General features: G+C 37.7%; 1 protein-coding gene and 1 long non-coding RNA gene across 3 annotated transcripts in view; both read right to left on the reverse strand.

Moving 5' to 3' along the window:
- The window catches only part of LOC149196958 (jacalin-related lectin 3-like), a 274881-nt gene that overhangs the window by 142776 nt on the left and 105664 nt on the right, over positions 1 to 26441 (reverse strand). The gene's annotated exons all lie outside the window — the stretch shown is intronic.
- On the reverse strand, positions 2528 to 3585 carry LOC149196960 (uncharacterized). The gene is made up of 2 exons (XR_016254693.1): positions 2655 to 3585; positions 2528 to 2568 (listed from the first exon to the last, which is right to left on the reverse strand). It is a non-coding gene; the product is annotated as an uncharacterized LOC149196960 (long non-coding RNA).

Genomic DNA, 26441 nt, shown 5'->3' on the forward strand with positions numbered 1-26441 from the left:
AAAAATGTGTCCCCCACACTAGGGAAATGTTTTGCCATGCATTTCCCAGAGTTTCCCCCAAAGGGGGATGTGGGGAAACATTTCCCCAAGCAACCCCCTATCCCTGGAGGGTGGAAAACATGGGAGGTGCAGCCCCCACCCTAAGGAACACGTCCCCATGGAACACTGATTGCTATTAGCAACTCTGTACATGGATAATCTAATTATAACAGGCAATTGCGAGAAGGCAATGAAGCAGAATTTGATGAAGATATTTAACATGATGGACATGGGAGTTCTGCATTATTACTTGGGCAAGGAGGTTTAGCAAAATCCTAAAAGAACCTTTTTTATCTCAAACAAGGCATGCATAAAACCCATTGAAAAAGTTTTAGATGACAAAGTGCATGCCTAAGGATATTCTTATGGAAGCTAAACACAGATGAAAAAAAGTAAGCCTGTCAATAGGACACTACACTGACAGCTCGTCAAAAGCCTGATTTAGTTTACAACACAACCTAACATCAATTATGCAGTTAAAAGTAGTTTCAAGATATATGGATGATCCTAAAGTAAGCCATTTGAGGGCAGAAGAGAGAATTCTATGTCACATAAAAGGAACACTGATGCCTGATTCTGAAAAGCTATTTGAGAGCGGAAAAGAAGATTCTACGTCATATATAAGGAACACTGAGATATGGCCTGTGGTATACCTGGAATGAGATAATTGAGCTGGTCAGATTTACATATTCTCACTGGGCCAGATGTGCAGATGGCAGAAGATCATCATCTGGTTTGCATTTTAGGTGGGATCAGTAGGTGGGATCATCGAATAGAAAAAAGGCAGTTGACAACTGCATTGTCCTCTGCAAAAGAAGAATATAAGGGTGAATATAAGAATATAAGTGCCAATAGATGGCATCAGCGCATATAGAAGAAGTACCAAAGGTTGAGACTGCCAGCAAGCAGGATATGAATGGTGAAGCCCTAATAATGTCAGGGGCCAAACCAGAAGGTGGGAAATGGTGCTGAATATCCCAGAAACCTGCCCACCTGGAAAGAGAAAAGAAGAACATGGGCAACCACCATAGCACACAATCAAGCTGGAATTTGGAACAGAAACTGAAATCAAGATCTGAAAACTCAAACGACCAAACCCTAGAATAATATGCTCTGAGATTTGACGTAGCATATAAGTGTCTATAAGTGGCCTTACAGGCAAAAATGATTACAGGGTTCTATAAGCCTTACATATTGTAACAGGGATATTAGAGCTGTAAGTTCTGAGTTGGCCTGTGAGCTGTAAATCATTTTGAGGGTCATTAGTGCCATATAGCACAGCATCACACTATTGTACTCTTCCGTATTCTGCATTATTAAATTAAAGCAAGTTCATGTTGTTCTGCTATATGTGAATTCCTGTAAATCAATGGTAACAGTTTTCTCTAAATGGTGACAGAAGATAAAATTCTAAAAGTATAAATTCTTCCGCTGCAAGATATATGCTAATTTCTAACATGGCGTCAGAATCCTTTGATATCTGACCCTGAAATTTCTAACAGTTTTTAGTTTTGAGCTCTAATTTAACTACAAGTTTGACAGATCATAGCTAAGTATTTTAATAGTTAGATCCAAACATTAGTCCATTAATATTGGTCGGTCAAGAGATCCACCAAATAAAGCATCATTTGAAGTTAAGTATACCAATTCTCGTGTAGGCACCCCTTTGAAAACTATATTCAAATCAAAGAATTTCTTGACCTGGACATTTAATGGGTAAGTATTAGACGAAAACCAATAGGGCATGGCCAACTACAAAGATTGCAGAGTTGTCAATCGTAATAGTTGACCTCTAAATATTACTATGGGCATATTTTGAATCTCGTTTGTATTCTGCATATCTATGGATGTCTCTCATTTCCTTAATGGTCTACTACTGAATAGTGAATCCTATGGATGAAGGAGTTTATTTTGGTCAGACTGCAGGTTCATGAAGCATAACCCATCTAGTGTTACTCTAAAGTGATATGATAAAACCCGCAACAAACAAAATAATAAACTTTATAAAACAGGTTTTATATGATATATCACACCAATTTCAACAATCAATGGCACTCTGGCATTACCTCCTTGGGTTGTTTAATTTTAGGATAAGTCCATCCACTCATAAGATCAATACTAGGCAACTCTAACCCTTTTGAAGCATCAAGTTGACTTAATATATCTTGAAAAGAGAGCTCCCAACAAATATCACCGGAGATAATTCCAGCTAAAAGCACATCAAGAAATAGCGAACAAGTATACTGTCCGGTAACCGAGACGATTTACCAAACCAAACCCTCTGCAGAATAGCATAACCAGAAGGACATAAAGAAAATAAAGAAAATAATAGTCATTAAGCCAGCAACGTATGGCAGCATCGCATAACTTTAGAAAATGTTCTCTGTGGAACATAACCCAGGAAGAGTAACTCAAGATAATACAAAATCGGAGACCCTCATACCTGGTGGAAACCCTCGGAGTCATGTCTGTTCTTGGAAGACTCCGCTCCCATCTGGTAGCAAACTCGAAAACGAGAGCAAGGTGTACCTACGAGCAAACCACCACAAATAGATTAAGTATTCGAACTAAGAGCTTAGTCTGCTATGAAAAAAGGTTTAAACTTTAGACTATACCGGCGCATGGACCTGTAACTGTTTGATGAGTTCGGTAAAAAGGGATCGCGGGTTGAGTTCATGCGGAGCTGTAGCTTACGGTGTATAATCTCTGAAGGTTGAAGCACATGCACAGTGCTATAACAGGCGTACATTTATATATTAACCAGTGAAGGTGTATGACAGTCACTCCTGGAATAGCTGCGCCTTCCTACACGCGTGGACATCTATAGTTTTGGTTGCGTGGTTTGATTACCGAGAAGAGAAGATTTAATACACCGGTTATGTATGTGATCAACTACCAACGAGACACAGTTATATGCATATATAACTTGGCTGCGTAAGTGGGCTGGAGGCATGATAGCCTTAACTATAGCAATATATGCGCATGTTTAAACAATCCAATCAAAGGAAGGAGACCCGTGGATATATGTGGATAAAGCAGATATACATACGTTGAGCGCATAGGCCCAATGGAGTATCTCTTTAAGAATTCCGTCAAAGGCACGGTGAGACTGTTTTTTTTATGAAATATAATTTTGATGACTGATGTGTCCAGTTCAGGTGGAAAGGAAATTGACGGAGGCATAGAAGACCTCACTGACAGATTGAAGAAACTGTCCCTAACGCCTGCTTCCCCACCATCATTACCTAAAACTGACAGGGGATATCCACTCAGGAAAATGACTGTTACAGGACAGACCATTCACCCCCCAAATCTGGAAAAGATACTGTTACGATACAGACCGTCGTCTCCCCAACTCAGGAATAAGAATGAAAAAGACACAGACCATTTACGGCTGTAGTTCGTAATCAATTGAAAGATTAAAACTTAAACAGAGGAATCTAAAAAAAGATAGTCATTCTGGAAATTACGCAACCGTAAATATGCTTACATACCCTGCTTTAACTAGTTTTCACCTGTATTTAGAAAAGAAATGCAAGTGAAAGGATATAGTAACTCACTAACTTGTGAAAGGAGCCGCGCAGACTCTAAACCCGTGATAGTAACTTGCAGGTAAAAATTAAAATCGTTACGCCAATTAATAAAAACTCAAGAATTCTTAATAAGAGAGAGGAATACGCCTAATTATGAAATCAAATCTTAACAGAGGAAGACAGAACCGTATGCGTAAAGTCGAGTTAAGCCGCCCTATACATTAAGAGAAAATCGATTCACCATTATTACACAACCAAATCGCATGAGGAAACCAGTTCAACCATTAATAACGCACCATGATGGCGCAAGAGAGACAAAACTGAATCATTTCAACACACATAATTTTATTCCATAGTTTTTTTTAGTATATACATGCCAGAAGACTGAATTGAATGCCCCAGAGCGCATAGGTTTCTCCTTTAAAAATAGGCTCAAGGCCCTCTTTCCTAAATTTTCTGCCTTTTGTTTTAGGATCAAAATAGGCATTTTATTCTTATCTTTTACAAAAGCCAGCTTTTTTCTTTTTCCCATAATGATTTAAATCATGAAGCTTTATTCTCCCTCTTATCCTAATTTTAACTGAAAAACATAAAAATTCTATCCTATTCCCCTCATATCTTTTTAGAAAAAGAATATTTACATAATCTGCTTATTAAAATAACAAAATACTAAAAATTATCACACCCCCTTTTTCATGCTCTTGATGCTCCCGCATCAGACACCCAACCTTAAAATTAATCATGATCTCCTGATCATGTGTTTGGATCTGTGGATGCCTGGATCCCATATCTTGTGCTGCAAGTCATCAGGTGCTATTGCTTGCTGTCTTTCTCCAGGTTTCCATATCTTATGTTGCCTTGCTTCGTTAGCAGCACTTTCACAATCTTCTTATGTCTTGTTCTTGCTGCTTCTCTTTTGTTTTGCTGGTGTTGGCCTCTTCCAGGATACTGTCATCATCAGCTTTCTGATGCTTTTAATCTCTTGGTCCAATAAATCTCCCAGCTGTTGATTTCTTGCTGCCTGCTGACTTCTTGCCTCTATGCTGGTCTCTGTTCTGACAGCCACCCGATCATCCACACCCTCTTGTCTTCTGGAACAGAGAACTTCTTTCCCCTTCAATTGACTGTTTAGCTGAGTCAAATGTTTCTCAGCACCGGCAACAATACCTGCATTCATAGAACAATTTTTAAAATAAAACCCATAAGGCTTCAGTGCCTCTTCTGCTACTGTTAATATTGTCTCAACTGTCGCCATAACTGCTCTACCTGTCATTATGGATGTTGCTGCCTCCCAAACTTCCTGACCCTCTGCAACATTCTTTGGCTCACCACCTTCTTTGACAATCTTTGGTAATTGTCCAACATCATCTTGATTGATTTTTTCAATCAAAGCAAGTTCTTCAAACATTGTAGCAGCTCTCTCTTGGCTATTTAAGCAAGCCAACTCTTTATTGTCACCCATGGAAACAAGTTTTTGCATAACTGTCTCATCCTCATTCTGCAACAGTTCTTCTTCTCTTAAGACCATTCCAAGTGATGGATTGTCTTCTTCATCACCTGCACTCACAAGACATTTGTTAAAATTAAAAACAGAAGGCTGCTATGCCTTATCTTCTTTTGGCAATAATTCAAGTGGTTGCTCTGTTTTGTCCTTCTCTTCTGCCAGCATATCAGCATGCTGATCCGAATTCTTGACAGTATCCATGATGCTTTCTTGCTCTTGTCCCTGGTATTGAACTTCTTCACTTGCAATCTCTTTGTCATAATTTGGATTTTCCAAACAGTACTCTAAGAATGCAATGTCCTTATAGCACTGTTGCAGCATTTCATCATCACTTACAGTCCCTGCATTCACACACAAACTATCAGTTTGAAAATCACAGAGTTTAATAGTCTCAATTGTTGCTTCACTTGTCCGTGCTACAGACTGATCTACTTCTTCTGCATCCATAAGAACTTCTTGTGCTGTAACAGCTTCACGAGATTGCATATCCTCCTCAGTCCTTATCATCTGCTCCAGGTATTCCTTTTTTCCAAGTAACAGAGTTCTTGAATTAGTCTTCTGTCCCGACTCATCTTCTTCTTGCAGAGGCAACAATGTATGATTGATACCATCCTTCCCAAATTTATAAGTGTTTCTCTTCCCATCATGCATGGCTCCTCTGTCATATTGCCAAGGCCTTCCAAGCAATATGTGACACACGTCCATAGGCATCACATCACAAATAATTTTGTCTTTGTACTTGCCCACTTGAAATTCCACCTCACACTGTTCACTTACCAACAGTTGATGTCCCTTTTGTAACCATGACACCTTATACGGTGTTGGATGCTTCGTTGTCTTCAGCTTCAATTTCTCCACTACATCTGTAGAAACCAAATTATCAGTGCTGCCACTATCAACAACCATCTGGCAACATTTCCCTTGGACTTTGCATACTGTCCTGAATAAAGCTTTCCTTTGTGGCGGTTCAGCAGCCACCTCCTTCATTGGCTTAAGTAAGACTTTATTAACCACCAGAGATTCTCCTCTTTCTGGTGCATCCTCTTCTTCTGTTACTGCTGCCGCTGGTGCTTTTTCTTCAGCTGGAGCAACAATTGCATTCCTCTGCTTTATGTCTGCATTCTCTGGGCACTCAAAAGCTCTGTGTCCCAGCTTGTTACATCTGTAACATCTTATCTCTCTGCCTCCTCTTCCTCTGGAAAAACTCCCTCTGCCTCTTGCATCACCTTCTCTGGGTGCATGCGGGGTTGAGCTACTGCTAGCTCCTTCTTTAGGTGCTGTAGATCCTCCTCTACCACCTTGACTTTCTTTTCCTCTGAAAGTCTCTTTCCCTCTGGCAGACTGCTTCCTTATGAGTTTTTCCTCAGCTTTCAGCGCTAGCTGATAAGCTTCCTCTACTGTTTTAGGAGACAACAACCTGAATGTCCATTCTAAGGCCATTCACGTATCTAGCCACCTTCTCATATGTGTCTTGGGCTTCACCAGCTCTTATGCTTATTTTGTAAAACTCTTCTGTATACTCTTTTACTGTTAAAGCTCTCTGTCTAAGATTTTGCATTTGCCTAAACAATGTTTGCTGATAATTACTGGGCAAGAACTTACCTCTTAACTTTGCTACCATCTGGCTCCAGTTCTTGATTGGCTGCTTACCAAGTCTCTTCCTTTCCGCCTGCACGCCATCCCACCAGAGTGCTGCATGGCCTTTTAACTTGGTGACGGCAAACTTGACTTTCTTCTCATCTTCTGTTTCTTCGTAATCAAAGAATTTCTCCATGCTGTTGATCCAGTCGATCAATTCTTCTGGATTCAATCCTCCTTGATATACTGGTACTAATTGGTTCCATGGCCTGGCTGTGGATTTTAACACTGACTGGAAGAATCTCATCTCAGGAGTAACCTGTACAGCTTCCTCCTCTTCAGCAGCTTCAACTTCAGGCTCACTGACATCTCCATCATCTATATTTCGACCTGTAGTTAAAGCATCCACTCTAGCTCGCAGCTCCTCCATTGATTCAAATAATTCAGCATTGGCAGCAGGTCGTCCTCTTCCACCACGTCCTCGTCCTCTTCCAACTCTGAAGGCCATCCTTCTTCTGCTCCTGAGATTCAATTCAATGTCAGTTGTAGGCTCTGATACCACTAATGATGGTGGGGAAGCAGGCGTTAGGGACAGTTTCTTCAATCTGTCAGTGAGGTCTTCTATGCCTCCGTCAATTTCCTTTCCACCTAAACTGGACACATCAGTCATCAAAATTATATTTCATAAAAAAACAGTCTCACCGTGCCTTTGACGGAATTCTTAAAGAGATACTCCATTGGGCCTATGCACTCAACGTATGTATATCTGCTTTATCCACATATATCCACGGGCCTCCTTCCTTTGATTGGATTGTTTAAACATGCGCATATATTGCTATAGTTAAGGCTACCATGCCTCCAGCCCACTTATGCAGCCAAGTTATATATGCATATAACTGTGTCTCGTTGGTAGTTGATCACATACATAACCGGTGTATTAAATCTTCTCTTCTCGGTAATCAAACCACGCAACCAAAACTATAGATGTCCACGCGTGTAGGAAGGCACAGCTATTCCAGGAGTGACTGTCATACACCTTCACTGGTTAATATATAAATGTACGCCTGTTATAGCACTGTGCATGTGCTTCAACCTTCAGAGATTATACACCGTAAGCTACAGCTCCGCATGAACGCAACCCGTGATCCCTTTTTACCGAACTCATCAAACAGTTACAGGTCCATGCGCCAGTATAGTCTAAACCCGTGATAGTAACTTGCAGGTAAAAATTCAAATCGTTACGTCAATTAATAAAAACTCAAGAATTCTTAATAAGATGGAGGAATACGCCTAATTATGAAATCAAGTCTTAACAGAGGAAGACAGAACCGTATGCGTAAAGGCGAGTTAAGCCGGCCTATACATTAAGAGAAAATCGATTCACCATTATTACACAACCAAATCGCATGAGGAAACCAGTTCAACCATTAACGCACCATGATGGCGCATGAGAGACAAAACTGAATCATTTCAACACACATAATTTTATTCCATAGTTTTTTAGTATATACATGACAGAAGACTGAATTGAATGCCCCAGAGCGCATAGGTTTCTCCTTTAAAAATAGGCTCAAGGCGCTCTTTCCTAAATTTTCTGCCTTTTGTTTTAGGATCAAAATAGGCATTTTATCCTTATCTTTTACAAAAGCCGGCTTTTCCCTTTTTCCCATAATGATTTAAAGCATGAAGCTTTATTCTCCCTCTTATCCTAGTTTTAACTGAAAAACATAAAAATTCTATCCTATTCCCCTCATATCCTTTTAGAAAAAGAATATTTACATAATCTGCTTATTAAAATAACAAAATACTAAAAATTATCACACCCCCCTTTTCATGCTCTTGATGCTCCTGCATCAGGTAAGAGATGTTAAAAGCTCTTCTTAACAGATTAAGAGCTTCCTTTTACATTTACAGTCCATGCCAAGATATACGATTTCGTGTCGGGAAATGGTGGTGCGTCATTCAGATCTATTGTTGCTGCTTCGACTGTAACAGTCGGTCTGAAGTGCAATAGTAACTTTTCTTTTCCACCTGCTTTCGAATCCCTCTGTGGCTCCTGGGTTTTCCGGTAACTCTCCCGGCTTCTGATTTCAAATCCCATTTCTGGTGACACTTAATGAGCCTCTGAAAATCATCAGATTTTTCCTAGCTATTCTCTCCAGCATCATAAATGTCCCAACCTCCAGCTTCCTAGATTATGGCCTTTCGGCGGCTGGCTATCGTCATTGGACCCTCCAAAGTACATTTCTAGAGTCTTCCCCTTCCCCTTTTTCGGGTCTCCATTCTCTCTTCTGGCAAGTTCCATTTCAAGTGATTGTCCTTCTCGCTTGCCAGGATCCCTGGAGAATGATCTAATCCTGTCCTCTCTCTAGCTCTTTTTCCACAGAAGTCTTTATTGTCCAGGTATTATTCTCCGCCGGTTCCCCTCCTTGGGATCCTCTAAAAGTACGGGTGGTACGGGGGGATCCCCTTTTGGGATTTCTCTTCTGACTAAGATGGCAGAAGATAGTGACTCTCCTGCCACGAGAGCCTTATTCGCTGCGGCCATTGAAACTGAATCAGCACGTGATTTCGCCAGTCGGAATCCCGGTTGGCATGCCACGCTGTCAGATATGCTTCCATCTGGGTTACGGGACCCCCCTCTCCTCGGGAGTCTTGCCTCTCATCAGCAAAAGAAGGGCCCACTTCCTTCAAAGGATCACCATGGACAGGGCCGCAGCCGTTACAAGCATAAAGCCCCAGTGAAAACGGTTCCTCCCCCAAAGGCGGTTTCGGTTTCCGGCTCTTCTTTGTCGGAGCGTATTGAGAGCCTACAAAAGAATGCCTTGGTTGGGAAATGGTATTTCCCGGAAATGAACGAGGAACAAATGAGAAATTGGATTTCAAAATCTTGGACCCCCATTATAGGATACACTCCAATAATCTCCCGCCTTATGAAAGATTGGTTTTCGTTCCACTTTCAAAAGGAGTCTGATCTGGAGCTGGCCCTGAACAGACCTTGGGTCTCAGGCAGAAGTTTCCTGTCCCTGTCAAGATGGTATCTCGGCTTTGATCCTCTCAAAAATACTCCTTCCCACAGTATGATTTGGGTAAAACTCCCCAATCTTCCGCTAGAACTTTGGACGCCGGAGATCCTGGCCTTAATAGGAAATGCGATTGGCAAGTTCATATATGTTGACCCATGGGTCAGAGGGGAGAAGGACAAAAGAATCGCGTGGATTCTCATTGAAAAACCATATAAGGGGGGCTATCCAGACCAAATCGAAATCACTTGGGATGGTGCAAAGATAAGCCAAAGACTCGACTTTTGGGGCATCCCGTTCTAATGCTCCTCCTGCCATCGAACGGGTCACCTCATCAGAGATTGCAGATTCCGTCGCCACAGGCCAATCACATTTCCCTCTGAAAAGGTGAGGCAATCGGGCTCTGAATCCCATTCTGAAGATGTCAGTCTATCGGGGAATCAATTCTCTTTCAAATCAACAGAGATTCGAAGCTCACAGGAAAATACTCAGAATAGGCCTGAGTCACCAAACTTTGCGGACTTCAAGAGTCCCCCCTTATCGGTAGGGATTAAAGATGCTGCTCCCCTCTCCCCACCGCTCATGAACATGGCTGATTTCTCTAGCCCTCCCGTCCTGGAACAACTCGAAGAGGCCGCGATTCCTTCCCCCCTGGCGATGAACAGAGCAGATTTTGTTGTGGGATCGCATCCCATCCTCATCTCATCTTCCTCGCCCTCTCCAATTAAATCGCCCTCTGTCATGCATAAAGGAAAAGAGCCTCATTGACTCCGACCCCTTTCAATTCTCCATCAGACTCCCCGGTGAACAAATATGATAGCGACATAGACCTCCTTCTACAACGACACCCTTCGGTCCTTGAACCGCTGACCATCCACAGGCCGTCCTTCCCAACCATTAGTCCCAACTCTGCCAAAAATATCACTATAAGGAAAAAGCATAAAGGTGGGAGTCGACATTTCAGAGGCAGGACGATTGCCTCCGATCTGGGAGTCACAAATCTTCCCCTGATAGATGTCCCAATTCTGGAATCATCTGCTCCTCAGCCCCTTAGAGCAAGCACGGCTGGACAGTCCTCAAAATGACCTTCCTAATTTCATACAACATCAGGGGTCTGGGTGCCGCCCCAAAATTCCTGGCACTGAAGGAGACTCTCGTTTCTGCACGATCCCATATCATATTCATTCAGGAGACAATGCACTCTAGCTCGGTGTCTTTGGATTTTTTTAGAAGAATGTTTCCAACATGGCACATGGCCGCTACAAATGCAGAGGGCCTGTCTGGTGGACTGGTGGCTATGTGGGACCCGCTCAAGGTCAAAGCAAAGGCCTTCAAGTGCTGTGCCGGAATCCTTATTTCGGCATCCATCAGAGGAAGATCTCAGATTCTAAACATCTTGAACATTTATGCGCCCTACAGGAACAGACTCCCTTTTTGGGATTCTTTGTTTAACTCGGAAATTCTAGACATTGATTCTTTGCTAATTGCAGGTGATCTAAATCTGACTCTTAATCCAGAAGAATGCTGGGGTCAATGCAGAGCAGTGGATAGCATGGCTGACAGAATGAGAAGGGAACTTTTAAAGAGGGATCTGGTCGATATCATTCCAGAAAGAATGACTCCAACGTGGAACAATGGCAGGCTGGGCTCTGCCTACATAGCAAAAAGAATCGACCGATTTATCTTAAACTCCAGCATTATTGAAAAGTGGGGAATGCCGATTGCAAAAACTGGAGGGGTTTTTTCCTCGGATCATAAGCCCATCTTCCTGGAATGGGTGCATATGGAGCGAAGGATGGGCTACTCTTTTAAGTTTAACAGAATTCATCTACAGGATGAATCCTTCAACGAGCTCATAAAATCTTGCTGGAGAGACATTCACCAATCTGAGGGGGCATTTCTATATACATTTCGAGAAAAAATCCAAATGCTGAGGGAGAATGCAAAGATATGGCAGATAAAAAAGAAGAGGAAAGATAAACAGGATCTACATGACATAAATCAAGAAATAAGTCTGCTTTCTTCCACAATCCATTATAGCGGCCTGTCGTTGGACAAGAAAACTCTTATCAGATCCCTGGAAAGAAAAAAGCAAGATCTGCTACAAAAAGAGGAAGCAACATGGAGGTTAAAAAGCCGAGCAACTTGGCTCAAGGAGGGGGACCGAAATACAAGATTTTTTCACAACTTCGCCAATGCACGCAGAACAAAGAACTCAATTTGGAAAATTGAGAACGGCAATGGAGAATTTCTTTTCTCCCAACAGGAAATATCTGCAGAGGCCACAAGATTCTTCAAGGAACAATATAAAAGGCAAAATGGTGATCTAAATGACATGCTGTGGGCTGTGGACCGATTACCGGTTATGTTTGATGAAGCTGCAAATGAAGATTTCTTCAGGCCTATTTCGGAGGTGGAGCTTTCCGATACTATTAAGAGTTTCAAAAAAGATAAAAGTCCAGGGCCAGATGGTTGGCCGGTTGAATTTTTCACTCATTTCTATGATCTGTTCAAAAATGACATGCTGGGCATGGTGGAGGCCTCCCGCATCTCAGGGAACATAAATAGAGCCTTATCGGCCACCTTCATTGCACTAATTCCCAAAAAAGAAAAATCAACATCTTTTGGGGACTACAGGCCGATCGCCTTGTGCAATACGCTCTACAAGATCATTTCTAAAATAATTGCGGAAAGAATGAAGAAAGTCCTAAGCTCCTTCATAACAAAGGATCAACACGCATTCCTAAAGGATAGACTCATCCTGGATGCTGTAGCCATGGCTCAGGAATGTCTCTTCTCAATATGCACCAAAAATATTGATGCTGCTGCTCTCAAGATTGATCTAAAAAAGGCTTTCGACTGTGTGGATTGGAGCTTTCTCAGAATCCTTCTTGCAAAAATTGGGTTAAGGCCTCAGGCAATAAGCTGGATTATGGCGTGTGTTGAAAGTGTAAACTTCTCAGTTATCATAAATGGCGCCCCATCTACTTTCTTTCACGCTGAGAGGGGGCTCCGCCAGGGATGCCCTCTTTCCCCTCTCCTCTTTATTTTGGTGATGAATTCTCTTAGTACCCAGATTAATTTTGCTGTTGCTGAGGGAAGGTGCAGACCGGTCAAGATGTGCAGGGACATCTCTCTTTCTCACAATCTTTTCGTGGATGACATTTTAATTTTCGCAATGTTATGCAAATCTACATGGGTTTGTCTTTTTGTGCTCTTTCAGAAGTTTCAATCCGCCACGGGCCTCAATATAAATAAAGGAAAATCAGTGCTATATCACAATGGTTCAAACCCTGCAATAGCACAGTGGATTGCAGATCGTTTCGGTATCAATCTTGCACTGATAAAGGATGGATTTACATATTTGGGGTTTCGTTTAAAAGCGAGGGGATATCGCAGCCAGGATTGGCATTGGCTGATAGACCGATTCTACAATAAAATCTCAGGATGGGAAATGCGTCTTCTGTCCCTCGCTGGCAGATTCATTTTGGTACAGGCAGTGCTCTCCCAACTCGCGGTGTATTGGGGTCACCTTTTCCTTCTCCCGGCATCCGTCACAAAGAAAATGAAGTCCATTGCTGCAAACTTCTTGTGGGGCGGACGATCATATCAGTCCAAATTTCACCTTGCGAAGATGGACTCTATCACAAGGCCGAAAAAGGCAGGTGGATGGGGCCTTCTTAACATGAAATGTTTTGGAAAAGCGCTCATATGCAAATCTCTTCACAGAGGCATTTTTGGGAGCAGTCCGTGGAGCACTCTCATCAATCAAAAGTATCTTAAAGGCAGAAATATGGCATACTGGTACAGAAGGTCAACTCTCGGCATCAGAACTGGCTCCTCTATATGGCTTAGTTTCAGAAAGATTCAATCTTTTTTCATGAAGAATTTAAAGTGGACAATCTTTTCTGGCTCAAGTGTTTTCATTGGTATTGATCCTACTCTATACAACTTAGAATCCATGGTCCCTCCGGCCTTACTCTCCTTTTTCCACTCAAGGGGCCTTTTTACCTGGAACAAGCTTATAGTCTCATGGTCCTCTCAGGAACCTATCTGGAAAAATGATCTCCAATTAGCCTTACCCCCCCCCCCCCCTCCGCCCCCTATGGCTCTCATTTACCAACAGATTCACAAACAGTGGGATCACTCAATTGGGTACAAAGGATGAGCTGATCTGGTCCCTTGATAATACAACCCATCCCATCTCTGTCAGGAACCTCTACACAGTCCTATCATCTGAGTTTCCGCCATCCTCCCCAACCTTCCCCGCCAAGCTCTGGAAAGCCCCCTGCCCTCTCAAGTCGATCCTTTTCTCATGGCTTCTTTTCTCTAATAAGAACCTCACCTGGGAGGTTCTCCAAAAGAAAGGATGGCAGGGTCCTGGCAGATGTCAACTATGCTTAGCTGCGGCAGAAACAAACAATCATATGTTCTTCGAGTGTGCCGCTTCCACTGCAATCTGGTACGAACTTTCTCTGATTTATGGTTTTCCTCACCGGTTTTTTTCTTCTGTACAGGATGGCTTCTTATGGTGGAGCGCCCAATGCCCCACCTGGCATGCTCTTTTCATCCTCACTTGCTGGCATATTTGGAAGTGGAGGAATGGTCGTATTTTCCAGGGCTGCTGTCAGCCACTTGATTCCATTTTGATTACAATTTCGGGGTCCATGCCTTCTATGGACTAAGCGGGCCCTCTAAAAGCTTCTTTGTCTCCTTATCTATCTTTCTGTTTATGATCCAGCAATACAGAGCATGTGGTTTCTTAGCCTCCTTTGTGGCCCCACTGGGGGCCCCACAATGTGTTCCATTATGTAATATCTATATGCTACATTCTGGATGGTTTCTTCAGAACTCTTATGCTACATTCTGGATAGTTTCTTCAGAACTCTTTTGGGGAATTATGTGTTTCTCCCCATTCATAATGATTTTGCTTAATATGGCTGAGGATTTTGAACTCCTATGTATATTTGATCTTTATATATCCTTAATATAATCTATACCGCTTTTTCTCTCTGAAAAAAAAAAATGGATTCAACACCCTCAAACCTCCTAGAATGCATATACAACCGTTGTTCATTTCATTTAATACACTGTCTAATAATTTTTTGTTGCGGAACTTGCCTAGCTGGATTTTTATCTTTTAATGATGCGGTACCGGGTCGGCAGAGACAAAATAAACAATGGGACTCTTGCTTACCTACCACAAACTTGTACATTGCCATGTTTTCTACTTTAGTTGTTTTTCAGTGACCGTTATGCTTCAAGTTTCACCATCAACATTTTTCATTACTTTCACTTTCATACAACTGGAGAACATTAACCGCTGAAAGATGTATAAACCCACTGAACAAGCAAGAGAATCAACCACACTCTTTCAAGGGTCACGTTTCCACGCGTTTTAGATGGGTCAATAGAATAAATAGCTTGCACCTTTGACTCTCATGTTTCCACGCATTTTCCACCGTCCAATAGAATAAATTGCGTGCCCTTTCAACGCTCATATTTCTACGCATTTTCACTGGCACCGAGACGAATCACAATCCCTACCTCTGTGACAGTGAAGTGAATCCACTATACAACGTGACACATTCGAAGTAAATGAGACGACGTACACCTGGTAGGCCCCCGTATAGTTGGAACTTTAAAACAGGAAGTGGTGCTCGCTGTCAGAGAAATATTTATTTAGACATTATAGCAGTGAAAGATATATCTTTCCAGTGATCAAATTTGAAGGGCAGGTCTTAATTTCATTTACAAGGGCACACATCTAGGTCGCACTTCTATAATGAAAAGCATAAAAAAAAGGCAATTCAATTGACAATTGTAAATTATTTTCAAATTTCTTTTTATTTTTTCACAAACAAAAAATACCACTACGTCAAAGGCTGCATTAGTAAATTAATTACTCTTACACATGATTGAGAAATGTAACCACATAAGATCATATTGCGCAGGGCTTGAACTCAGCCACAATTGCCAACTATAGGGACAAAATCATAGTTGGGACACTGCATATGAGTATATCATGACCAAAAACTTGTGTTTCTACTCTAAAATATATCATTTTAAATTTCTTTGTTTAATTTAAAAAGATATAAAAAAAAATTATTTTCTCGCTTCTTGATTTATAAAATTGAAATCCATATTACATTTAGTAAAAAAGATGATTGACATATTGAAAAATAAAAAAACAAAAAAAATTGTTGTTAAATCTTTTCCACTTACATCTTATTATTCTCTTTCTACTCATTATTCTTCTATGTTCATTTCATTAACTAAACTTTTATCTTCAAAATAAGTTATTATGAGAGACAATTGATCGTAAATCACTTTACTCTTAACTTTATTGGCAATGAAATTGATAATCTTTCAATTTTTGTTCCCCTTAAATATTTTATATTGTGCTATTATTAAATCAATCTATGTATCACTTTGGTCTAGCTTCATGAATTAGAGTTTGGGATACATAATTCATTTGGGATACAATGTTAATGAAATTGATAATCTTTCAATGTTTGGTCCCTTTAAATCTCTTATATTGCGCTATTATTAAATCAATCAATGTATCGCTTTGGTCCCCGTTCACCAATTAGACTTTGGGATATTATGTTTTGGAGCATACATTCATAGTCAACACAAATGTATGAGCAAAATTAATGGCCACTCATTTGAAATTATTATTAATTCTTATAAATTGAATAAATTAAGCTTAATTGCAACTAGGAGAATGAGATGTTTTTGCATTTAAATTGAATTAACTAAATGTATGAATTATGTGTCTAAATTAAAATGAGTATGGAAATTTTAAAGACTGAACATGGAAAATTTGAAGGATGGAAAAAAATTTCCTAAGTTTAAAAATGTTAGAAAATCTTATTAATCCTCAATATTAAGCTAAAAAATGTTTAGCAATATTCTTGTAAGAATACTAAAATTTTTAATTATTTTATAGTCTCTAAATTAGTATAAAATTTAGGTGAACCATTTTTAGAATAAACGAAAATTGGTAATTTTTTTTTTAGAAAACAATGGAAAATTAGCTCACTTGGAAACATTGGCCCCTATAACTTTCCTTGAAAAACAAAAAAAATTCATCTGCCTTTAATATCAATATTACAATAATAAAAAAAATCACTTGAATACATTAAAAATATATCATAGATTCATCTTAACCTAGTCCAAAATTATATCATAGATTCATCTTAACTTAGTCCAAAATTATCACCAATATATTATTAGGCATTAAGCTAATTTTATAATATAACAAATATTCATATAAAAAATAAAAAAATAAAAAATTCACAAAATTAAAAAAAAACCTCTGTAATTTTTTAAAATAATTAATTTATAACCAATATTTAATAAAACTAAAATTAAACAAAACATTTAGTCTCATTTACATATTTTTATTTTAACTTATATTTTTTATTAATTATATATATTGATAACATAGAAATATATATTAATAAAGTATTTTTAACATTCCGTTAAAAAAAATTCACGTAAAATTCGGAACAAATCTTTATAAATATAAACCATTTTTATTTTTTAAATCTAATATCTCTTTAGTCCAACTTTTTCTAATTTCTTATCTAGATATATCAATCTTATAATTGTGTGCTTTTAGACCACTAGTACATATAAAAGGAATAAGGAATAATGTTTGCACAACACATGTATATCCTATTTATTTTTACAATTTTATTTATCTTTACCATTTGTAATTTTGAAAAATACATTTTGTTGGCAAAAGGTTTAATTATACATGTTAAAGTTATTAATAAATGGTTATTTTTATTTAAATTATAGTTTTTTAGAAAACCAATCAAATTATTCATTTTTTTTCTTGTCCATAAATAAAGAAACTAACAATAAATTGACCTCTTTCTTTTTTATCCAATTTTAAAATACTCCTTGAATCAAAATAAAAATAAATAAATTAGAAATTAAGAGTAAATATGATGAATAATGAGTCTGGAGTATGCCGTAAAACTGCTCCTGTTTGAGTTAGAACTGGTCTTCTTCGGACGTAAGGAAAGAGGTTAACTGCTCCTGTTTGAGTAAGAACTCGTTTTCTTTGGACCTAAGGAAAGAGGTTAATGACCCCAGACCGAGAGGCATCTGGCAAGGGTGAAAGCCTACCCCCAGCGGGTTATTTTAGGTGGTGTGGTTTTCCTTAAATAACTGTGATGAGTCCTTTGAGAATTGCAGCCAGACCTAGCTATCCTGGCTTTTGATTTGACAACTAAATTATGATAAATTTTCGCACCTTGTATAAAACTGTATTATTTATAAAACTATATTATAATAAATACATATACCATTTATCTTGATTTTTCAAAATAGATTAAGATAGAAATAACCTGACATGTCCTCCTCCCTGTTAAAAAGTTTAGATTAATATAGAAATAACGTGCTCCCGTTAAAAAATTATGTTGGACCACTTATCAACCCCTTTTTTTGTCTGTAACATAAATGGAAAACCTATGCCATTATGGAAGTTGATTTGGATTGTATCACCAAATATTCCTGCCCTGCTTAAAATCTCTAATCCTAATTCATTATTTTCCTAGCAATAAATCGAGTCCAACTAAATCCCTTGAAACAATTTTGCGCCCTAGCACTGCGCGCTGAATATTGAGACTAAGCTTAAACTCAGGACAAGATCGTATGAATACCAATGCTTGTGGGACAGTATTTTGGACAGGATGCTCAGTTGGGTTACTAATACTTATAGTGGTGGGAGTTGCAAACTATTTGGTCCATAGAAATTGTTCGTCACACATGCATCATCATACTTTCACCGTATGTTTGTCATAGCTCTTTTGTTTAGAACTACGACTCTGTAATGCTATTTGTGATGTCTTCTTGTTCTGGTAACTCTCTATTGATATATTGTGAAAATTTTATATAATATTTCTGAGTGAAAGGAGATGAATAAACTAATGGGCATATATCAAACTATGATTTTAACTAAATTCCGTCTCACTATATTGTTACAATCTCAATTTATTAGAACAGATTGAAATCACCCCTATTCAGAGATTATGCCAGATGCACGATATAGTCATTGTAAATGGCCAGTTACCAGGACCAACTATTTTTAAGCAACAGAGACATGTGGGATTCCACTATTCAATGGTTTGTCTCTGCTCTCATTTTTTGGACATCCCTTAATTGGAATATGGTGATTCAATCTTTGGTGAAGTTAATTTAATTCAAATTCACCGGGCAGATTTTTGGAGATTCAATTTCTTATATTAATTGCACATTTCTGAAATATTTTATTCAATTTAAATTTACTATTTACCACTATTACAGATTCCTGGAATATCCACTTCAATTAAAATCTACCATCTATTAACTTATATGCATTTAGTTAATATGCATTACAGATTCCTGGAATATGAGATTCAATTCAAATCTACCATCTCTTAAAATCAGAGATATTTATAGTAAAAAATAATCTAGCCATTTGGGAAGTCCCTATTGCCTTTGATATGTGCAATCTTAGATTATGCATAAATAAGTCTTGCGTATAATTTCAATGAACAAAAATAATTTCAGCAAACAAGAATACTTTATGCTGTATATCCCTTGAAATCGACTTCTTAACCTCTCAGTATTTTAAACTTGTGGAAAAGGGTAATTCGTTGGGATGTTAACCTACCTCTTTGACTATATGAAAGAAATAATGTAAAGCTGAGAGTGATAGATGTTTCAATCATGGCAGGCATGGAATACACCAATTACATACAGGTTGGGCCGATGGACGCGAGTATATTACACAGTGCCCAATTCAACCAGGTGGAAGTTACACATACAGATTCATCAATGTTGATCAGGAAGGAACCTTGTGGTGGCACGCTCATGTCTCATGGCTCCGAGCTAGGGTCCTTGGAGCAATCGTGATCTATCTGAAGAAGGGCAATTCATATCCTTTTCCTAAACCCAAAGACAAACCTACAATCGTTTTAGGTGAGTGCAATAGGTTTATATGGTTCACAAAATCATTTTTGATGCCCTTAATTTTTTTTATGGACATAGTATAAAGTATACGGGTCGGTTTGTGGGGATACTCCTCATTAGTCTCCCTTCTACATGCAGCAAAAGGAGACCTGTCTACGTAGCAAGAAGAGGATCATTATATGCTAGGAAGAGGAGGCCTTAACCAGCCCTAGACACAGTCAAAGAGGAGTCTATATAAGCTACCCTAGCCACAGTCCTCAAGGTTGATGTAATCCGCAATTAAGGGTGACACTTACACGCTATCAAAGGAGCCCTAACGAAGCCTACTAATCTATTGTTTGATGATGCCCTAATCCGCAGTTATGATGAAGCCCTATTCGCAACGAAGGAGAGTTGATCAATAGTGAACCTATACACTGTAATAAGTGCAGCTTAGAAGGGCTTCTATTTGTTGTCATCTAGCTGCAGCAAAGTAGCCATCATACAGAATGAAACTGGAATAAGTTAAGGGACGGTTTGAGCCTCCCTCTTGCAACTGTGTGAGGATGGTTCCTTCTTGTAAGGACGCCGAGTTAAAAGAAGCAGTGGATCAACCCTATTGGGATATCATTGGAAGATCAAGAATAATGTTTATGCTGCTATAGGAAAACAATGTGTTAGGCTATAGGCCATAACACCAAACTCAAATATTTCTTATGGCAATTTGAGGGTTCATATCATTAGCTTAATCTAACAAGGTGTTGTGTATAATGCTATTGAGATATAAGGCTAATTTTGGTGGCTATATGATGTTGCCTAGAGAAAATGGACTAATTGCTAGATGCGGGGTAATAAGAACCACTGGTATTTCAAATCTCATGTTTGTGGATGACCTGTTGTTTTCTAGAAAAATAAGTTAAATAAGTTAAGCAAACTACAAGCATTCTGTAACATACTTTCCAGATTTGGGGTGGCATCTAGAATTATTATGAACAAAGATAAATCTGTTCTCTGATTACTAGTATCTCGCCTCCAAGTCACTAGCACATTTACTAACACTGATACAAGTAACTCGTAACTCATTCAGAAATTGGGAATATGAAAACATACCAGGAATTGGGAATCCTCAAACAAATAAAATCCAGTACGTTAGGAAGCCTTTGGAATGCGCTCCTCTCCAAGCATAAATTGTGCTTAAACCTTGCTTGATAGGTGTTTGCTGAATCGTGAATCTATGCTCCTCTCCAGCTTAAATCGTTGTCAAACCTTGCTTTGGGCAGCCTTCAGGTACAACCCAGTAATCGTTGTCAAACCTTGCTTTGGGCAGCCTTCAGGCACAACCCAGTAAAATTACAGACCCAATACATGACCCATATTGACATCTAGTGGCTCTCAATTGAAACTACCAAATGAAATGGTATCAAAGGGTAATTGTGAAATAATAATTAATAAGAACTTGGATCATATGCACAATTAGAAAAAACAACTCAAAAAGAAACTGTTGTTTTTTAAATGAGAGCAACTTAGAAACTGCCAAATGTAATGGTATGAAAAGGTAATTTTGACATAATAAGTAATAAGAAATTGCATCATATGCACAATTAGAAAAAACAACCCAAAAAGAAATTGTTGTTTTTGAAATGGGAGTTTCTCAAATGGAATTTAAGTTTTAACATAAAAGGAAATTCACAAATTCAACATTCTTAAAATTTTAATTTTAGAAAAAATGAAATTTAAAAAAATGTTGAAAATTTAACAGCCCTTCTTAAAAATTTTAAGATATTATTCCAATTTTTTTTTTAAATGACAAAAATCGTATTTTAAATTTCTTTTGATGCGTAAAAATTTCTCCTTACTTCTCTGACGTGCCAGAGGCCCTTTGAAGGACTCTGACATGTTCAATTATTTATATTGATACATCGTGAATCAATAAATAAACTAATTCATTTTAACTATAAAATATTTTAATGATAACATGTCAAGTCAATAAAAGTTGTTAATGACATATCTATATTCATAGTTATTGAATAAACAAATCATTATTCCGTATATTGATACATCATTAGTTGTTAAATAAATCATTATTTATTTATGTTTCCTTAATAGATACACTTTTCTCCTATAAAATAATTATTAAATCAATATGTAGTAATTGTTTCTAACTTACCTTGGCTATAACTCCTTAAAATAATTAATAAATTATTTTTGTTTATTAACTTATTAATTTATTTTACCCACTTTTCTTCATTAACTCAATTAATCATTATTCTTTGAGTTATTTCACTAAATAAATATTTTTGACCATATCATTACTCTTTTCCTCTCCTAATTATAATCAAATATGAATCATCAGAGATTACATCATGATTAAGTTGTGGCTTGATAAACTGCTTCTGAGGGGCATCTAAGGCGTCAAAATCACATGGGGATCTCACCACACCAAGCCTTAGCATGTATAGCATGTATGGATTTTTCCCACAAAGTTCCAAACCAGTGAACTTCACATCACAAAGCGACTTAATAGTACACCAAGTCACCATCTATTCCACACCCCATGGGCATAATAATATATCTTATACTGAAATTATTTCGATAAAAATTACATGAGAATTTTGGAGCCTACTCATTTTGAATCATCTAGTGTGTTTCATCATCAGGATAAAGATGGAGAATCTCATCCTAAAAAGAGATTAAATAATGAAAATGATGCAAAGAGAATTTCAATGAATGGAATAAAATAATCATTTTTTTTATTTAGTAACGTTCAAAAATATATTATTTGATTCAAAATAAATAATAGATTTACATAAAGATTGAAATTAAAAATAAAATAAACAAAGAAAAGAAAAATATTTTTCCATTAAAAGTCAAAGTTAACACTCCTAATCATATGGTTCATGTCTTCGCGGTTGTGTGGAGTATTCTTTGCTTCTTTATCCATATCTATCTTTCGAAGGGTTATGTTTGAAAGTTTCTTCCTGAAAATACGATACATAAAGCGGGCCATCTTTCCAAGGGCATGTTTCAACGCGTTTTCCTTGGCATCAAAACCAACCCATCTCTGTGCCTCCGGAGGCAGTGACTATGCTGTACAACTTGACACCATCGGAAAAAGTGTACACCGGGTGGGGCCCGCATAGCTGAACCATGTGGACAACGACAAATTTGCTTTGGTGAAAATATCCTATAATGTGGCATCAGTACTCCGTGTAAAGGATAATGAATTGCATGGGCAACACAGAGCCAATGACGAAAAAGGTGTACTCCGTGTAAAGGATAATGAATTGCATGGGCAACACAGAGCCAACGACGAAAAAGGTGTACTGGTGGACGATTTAAACAACGATGGGTTCCGGCTTCTTGTCCTCACGTATAATTGTAGGGGTAGGAATTTTTCCTTTTCATATCAACCCGTAGGATTTCATGGTTTTCACTTTTACGGACAGGAATTCGTTTTCCTTTGGTTGGTTGTCTTTTATGCAACCCCAAATGATAAAAGTGTGTTCATTTCATTTAACATTCAAGGTATGCACCATATAACACCAGTTGTATTTGTAGGATTTCATTGTTTTCATTTGTAGGGGTGGGAATTCTTTCTTTTCATATCAACCCATAGGATTACATGGTTTTCACTTTTAGGGGCAGGAATTTGTTTTTTCTTTGGTTGGTTGAGAGGCCTTTTATGCAAACCCCAAATGATAAAGATGTGTTCATTTCATTTAACATTCAAGGTGTGCATTATCTAACACTAGTTTTGTAAGATTTATTGTTTTCATTTGTAGGAGTTGGATTTTTTCTTTCCATTTGGTTGATTTGAAAACTTGTATTCATTATTTACCATGGTAGATGTAGAAATCCACTTGTATATGTAGGATTAGTTTTCATTTGTAGATCGATATATTTTTTTTATGATATATATATATATATTCATTTGGTTGATTTGAAAAGCATATTTAGTGGTTTCCTTTTTATGGATGTAGGATTTTTAAATTATCTTTATAATTTGTTCTTTTTTATTTAGAGTTATTGTTTTTTGAAAGGTAAGAATCTGTTTTTTCCATTGGATTGGTTTTTTTTTTTTTGAAAGATAGGAATCTGTTTTGTTCCCATTGGAGTGACTTTTGAAGTGTAGGAATCTGTTTTTTTCTATTGGAGTGACTTTTGAAGAGTAGGAATATACTTTTTTCCATTGGAGTGACCTGAAAATTGTTAGTATGGAAAATATGTATAATTGATTTGAGATGATCATACATTAAACTGAAGTAGAATTGATTAATGCCATTAGTGAAATGAATGTTAACTTAAGGTGCTTTAACCGTGAGAACTGATTGAAAAGGAGTGACTTTACGACATAATGAGAAACATGAGAAACGATACGAGACACACAGATGATGGTGTCCGCTTTATTAGGATTGAATCCGAGGAGGTCGATTACACAACAAATTAACCAGACTAATTGTGCATGCAAGCACTTCTGGTCACTGTCACAAGAAAGCTCCTTTCCAACGCCTGTCATGGTTCCCAATTGACTCTAGAGGCTCTCGTTACACTGAAATAAAAAATCAGCCTATGTCCTCTATAATCTCCATACAAAACTCTAAAATCACTCCCTCCTACTCTTCAACGAGCCAAACTATCTTTATAACCCTCCAGATGCATTCTAACTCCTTAGTCTGAGCTTAGGAATGAACAAGCTGACTTTTAGGGTTAATTCAGGGTTTTAGTTAATGAATTAATGTCACATAGTGATATTCAACACCTAGGTGTAATTAAAATATCCAAAATACAAATAAAAACCCACTTTCGACCTTAGTTTAGCCCGACACTGTTAGGAGTCAGCTATCCGGGCGGAGGGCGCTGACAATGCATGTGAACAAGTTAGATAACCCGCAGTTATGGCTCCAGCAATTTTGCCGACTGTTTTTCACGACGATGATGGTTGGCGGTTAATTCGGCACTCACATACACCTGCTACCCCCCCTGGACCGTGACTGTCCACCAAACGGCGGAGACAACCCCCGACTGTGTGGTCTCCTGCACTACGTGTTCACACAACCACAATTAGATACCATTCCCCGCGCGGTCATGCTCTGATGTTAACCCTGACGGTTAATCCCTTGTCCCTTCACATGGCCCGCTACGGTCTGCTCTGATGCAGTTAGGCCAACCGTTAGGGGCTATTTTGTGTGCATTTTGTAATGTTTTAATGTTTTACAAGTTTTGCAATAGCATGAATGGGTTTAGGACTTAGGGTTATGGAATTTTAATGCATGGATTAGGTATAGGTTAGGGTTTAGGTGTATTAGGATACATGACTTATGTTTATGTATTAAATCACTTGGATTTTGATAATAAAACACATGTACACCTCTTCGTCACAAAGCGACATTTGCCACTATCTCATGACGACAAACACATGTTGACAACCAAAGGCCGGCAGAACTGACAACAAACACATGTCGACAACCAAACCCCGACAGAACTGACGACAAACACATGTCGACAACAAGGTACAAAACCATATCCTTCGAATACCATGAAAACCATATCAACCATTGACATTACCAGACAACCATAACATCACTGTCAAAGATGAAGATACCAGACACTGAATGCTGACGATGAATACTAGCGAACTTGAAAAAGTTCAAGACCTCATCGAATATGATCATTTTAAGACCACTTCGACTTGAATCACTGAAGACTCTGCTCATACTGGACTGACAGGATCCTCCTGAATCAATAATTCAATGTTTAATATGTATATACAATTTAGGTATAATGTTTAAAAGATATATTAATTAAAAATTTCAAAGTTAATTATAAAACGAATATTTAATATCCATCTTAAATTATATATATAAAATAAAGTAATTAAAAATGTAAAATTGTTAATTTTGTAAATAAATATTTAAAAGTAAGAAATAAAAATATTTGATAAATTGTTTGTTTTGTTATTCTCATTTGGCTGACACGAATAGTATAGCCATTATTTTTCTAAAGTGTGGGAATATATTTTTGTAATTTAATTGACTTGGAAATTGTTAGTGTGAGAAATATGTATAATTTGGTGGTGTTTAATATGTATATATAATTTATATATAATGTTTAAAATGTATATTAATTAAAAAATTCATCCTTAATTATAAATTAAATATTTTTATTTTTATTGTATTGAATTTATTTATTTCATAAATAAGTATTTAAAAATAAGAAACAAAAAGAAAAAAATAAAAAAAATATTTATTATATCAATACCATGTTAAGTATGAAAGGACCTGCATATATCCCTCCATCATATTCAATAACACACAATTGAAATGATTTAACTCTAATGTGGGTAGGGAAATATTGCATTTGAAATACTTTTTTGTTGTTGATAATTTGCTTTTAAGTACAATGAATTCAATTATACATTTCTTTCATATTGGAATCTAGAGAGCGCTTATGAGTGTAATGAGAAATTTTATATTTCAATTGCTCTGTATATATTATACATAATTAATTTTGAAATATTTTTACTTGCTTTAAATATTTTATTTATGACCCATATATAAATATATTTTGTTATTAATATTGTTTTAAATGTTAGGTATCAATTCCAAATTAAACATCAAATTGTCGGCATTATGGCTAGTTTGTTCTCCTTCATGTCAACATGGATTGGTAGCGGAATCTTAGTTGGATGCAGAGGTGTATCCCAGGGTGATGTGTGCCTAACAAAGTGATGATTTTCTCTAGTCTCTATAACGTGGCCTTTTTTCTCAACAACGCACATTGTAACATGGGTCACGGTGATGTGTGCCTAACAAAGTG

This window comes from Pinus tabuliformis, chromosome 2_2 (genome assembly GCF_031772625.1).
Source record: "Pinus tabuliformis cultivar Carrire ecotype Pingquan chromosome 2_2, CPIR1, whole genome shotgun sequence".
NCBI lineage: Eukaryota > Viridiplantae > Streptophyta > Pinopsida > Pinales > Pinaceae > Pinus > Pinus tabuliformis.